We start from the raw sequence: 3,712 nt of genomic DNA on the forward strand, positions 1-3,712 counted from the left end.
ACTCCATTCTCCATCATATCCCTCCCCTTCTCAATCAGTCTCTCTTTTATTTTGATGTCATGATCTTTACCTCCTATTATGATGGTCTTGTGTAGGTAGTGTCAGGCACTATGGGGTCATGGATATCCAGGCCATTTTGTGTCTGGGGGGAGCACGTTGTAAAAGGCCCTACCCTTCCTTTGGCTCTTACACACAATGGCATTCTTAGAAAAAAAAAAATGGTGTTTTGAAAATTATCTCCCTACAATAAGCAACTGTGAACTCTTCTTTTGAAAGTGCAAGGGAGTTGTGCATTCTTTCTATCTCCTTTTCCTAACTCTTATCAACAAAAGAAAGCCCTGTTCATTCGAACCAGTAGATTTTGTGCTTCTAGGAAAAGAGTATTGAGATTTAACCTCCAAGCTGGTCTCCTGAGGAACTAAGAAAGAGACCAGTTTTCAGCTATCTGAGAGTTATATGGCTATCTGAAAGGAAATTCAGTCTTGCAGCAAGACTCTCCTGGCATGGTGGCTTGGTGCCTGCAAGGATAGAGGAATTTACACCAGTGAATTGTGTTGCCCCCGGGCTCCTCTATGAATGTGGCCCCTTCACTGAAGCAAGCACCAACAGGCTGCTTTCCCAAAAGATGAGGGACTAGGATATTTTTACAGCATCACACAGCAGACATTGCCATGTGACTCCTGCCTCAGGCATGGAAGGGGAGGTCCTTCAAAAGATGACAGATCAGCCCTGGCTTAATTCAATTTAGAAAAATAAAGAAGAGTGATTTTCCCCCCTATATCTGAGAATTGCAGAGCTGTATAAGAGCAACTCAGACAGGTGACAAAATAAATGATTTGCAAGTTCAGCAAGGCTTAATCCCCAAGTAATCACAAAGCAACGAAACACAGCTACATTTACAAGAATTCAAGACCTTGAAGATTAACGTGCCTGAATTAAATTGAACATGTTTTCAGACTGGGTTAAAATTGTGTTTGACTTGTGGGTTTCTGGTTACTAAGGATACCAGTAAGTGAGAAGTAAAGATTTCAGAAATGTAGAGGTCCCCAAGTTAATCCCTTTTGGGGCTCAGGTCCACATGAAACTAATATATTTTCTAGCAAGATTCTTTGGGCACCACACTGTTGCCTGAATGGATTGAAACAGTAGGACTTGCATCTAAAGCTGATCATATGGCTTGATTATAATGCAGTGGTTTAAATTCACCTTCAGATTCTATATTTGAAAAATGAAGGTGTGATTGCCTTTAAACCATGCATTTAAAAAGCATTGATAGGTTTCTTGTGTCTGGATATCACAGCTTCTGAACGATGGTTTCTCTTGATGTGAGTTGAATGTTTTTCATTTGGCTGCATAAATCATGCAGGACAAACTTTAAAGGAATGATTTATTTTTTTTAAAGCAGTACAGTATGGATATCTGTCTCTTAAGTCAGCTTGACATAACAGGACACATGTGGCCCTGCCACGCACTGTCCTTGATGCTGAGGAGCTCTTTCTCTCTAAGATGGGCAAGACAAATTCTGGTTTCTGCCAAAAGTCATTTACTGCTGGGGCAAGGCTCACCCAGGCCAGGCTGTGAGAGGTACAGTTCCTGTTCCTCTCTGCCAAGTGTACTTGCTCCTCCTTAGATCCTGCAGAAGGACTTATATGTTGTAACTGTTTCCTCTGCATATAGATGCTGTGGTTTGAAGCTGTGTTGGAAACATAATCCTCTCATTGTTTTATTAATGATATTTGGAGATAGGATATATAAAAAGAGCCATTAGGATTAGGAGAGGCTCTGGAGTAGGACTCTTATGCTATCATTAGGGGCTTTGTATGAAGACAAAGAGACATCAAACTGTCCATAGCCAAGATGACCTTGAACTCTTTTTTTTTTTTTTTTTTGGTGCACCGTTCCTGGAGGTACTGCAATACCAGGTCGATGCGTGGAGTGGACGGAGCAAGCTCCTATTCCAACTCCGAGCTCCAAAAATCCATTTAATATGTTGTCCTCGGATAGAGGACGTATCAGATATTAAACTGATAAGAACAGATACTACACTTGATCTTAGCCAAAAGGCCGAGAAGCGATGACCTTGAACTCTTGATTCTTCTCTCTGGGATTACAGACATGTACTCCCATGCCTGGTTTTTTTTTTTTTTTTTTTTTTTTAAGATAGCATCTTATTCTGTAGCCCAAACTATCCTGGAACTCACTATTTAGCTCAGGATGGACTAGAATTCATGACATGCCTTTTGCTTCCACCTCCAAGTACTGGAATCACAGGCATGAGCTTAGCTTAACGGAATAGTTCTAAGAGCAGGGGTTATTATCTATTGATGTATCATATTCTCAGCAAAGGAACAAAAGAACAACAGAAGCCTTATATATGGGAGAGAGAAGTCATCAATGATGGTAAACAGCAGTGGACACTGCAAACCTTAATATTGGCCAACTAGCTCAAATATGCCAACTGGTACAATCATGACATGTCTGTTATGCGGGAAACTAACTGCTCCATAATTGGACTAGAGGCCCACTACATGTGGAGGAGGTCATGTGCCCTAGGGAAGTAATGCCTGATGTTGTCTGGCTAAATATATCTATTATGATCACCAAACTGCCCTGTAAGCACTTTTCTTTATTTTTATATCCATATTAATGTTATTCTCACTTTTGGTTAGAGAAGCTTCTCTTTTCAGATGGTGGCCATTGGGATGACTCAAAAGTCATATTGCTGAGCAGAAGTGAAAGTGTAGTATTCAGCTCTGAGACATCCCTATCATGCCTTCTAAAGCTCAGGGTCCATTGTGGAAGAGGTGGCAGAAAAGAATATAAGAGCCAAAGGAAGCTTGAATTTCTGGCCCTCCTGCTTCTACCTCTCTTAGTACTGCAATTATAGGCATGTACCACCATGCCAGATTTCAAAAACCAAACCAACCAACTATACAAACAAACCAATAATAGCATTAATAATGAAAACCAGAATGAAATGTGAAATGAATGGAATTTCCTTCGCTTTCCTCTATTTGACAGTTTATGATAAAAATCAGTAAAATATAACCATAGAGAAGAAAACGACTCCTAGGTAAGCTGATGCTTAATGTCTTCATTTTAACAATTAGCTACAAAATAAAACAATAAGGGATATCCTCATAGCCTGCTTAAATAGCAATGTAAATGCAGTAGAAACATTTTATAAATGTTTACTGATATGAACTAACATGCTATGTCTGCAAGCATGATGGCAGAAGATACTCCTGGTATTAAGGAATTGTTTCTACTGGCTAGCTGTTATGTCTGTCTGTCTATGTATCTAGGTATGTATGTATCTATCATTTGTCTGTTTGTCTATCATCTATCTATCTATCATCTCTCTATCTGTCATCTATATGTGTGTGTTTTATGCTCTGATAAAAAGCAACAGCTCTACGAAAAAAATTACAGTGGAGAAGAAAAGAATTAGGATAGGTTATAAAGGTTGTACACATCCTGAATGGTGTGATTACAGGGCATGATGGCCACTAAATAGATCCATTAGTGGTAATTGGAGCTGTCAGCAGCCAGTTAAATGGCTGCCACTGAGAAGGTCACCTTCCACATATGAGCTATGCCTTAGTCTTGTCAGAGGGGTGAATTTGGAAATGTCAAAAAAAAAAAAAAAGTAACATTGCTTTAGAGTAAAATAAGAAGTGGGCAGGGCATCTCTTTCTGGGTGTACTGGCCT

The 3,712-nt window shown here is 39.7% G+C and overlaps 1 non-coding gene across 1 annotated transcript; it reads right to left on the reverse strand.

Moving 5' to 3' along the window:
• Positions 1-1,885: 1,885 nt before the first annotated feature.
• On the reverse strand, positions 1,886-2,076 carry LOC123458000. The gene has a single exon (XR_006635335.1). It is a non-coding gene; the product is annotated as a U2 spliceosomal RNA (small nuclear RNA).
• Positions 2,077-3,712: the final 1,636 nt, after the last annotated feature.

This window comes from Jaculus jaculus, chromosome 1, assembly GCF_020740685.1.
Source record: "Jaculus jaculus isolate mJacJac1 chromosome 1, mJacJac1.mat.Y.cur, whole genome shotgun sequence".
In the NCBI taxonomy this organism is placed as follows: Eukaryota; Metazoa; Chordata; class Mammalia; order Rodentia; family Dipodidae; genus Jaculus; species Jaculus jaculus.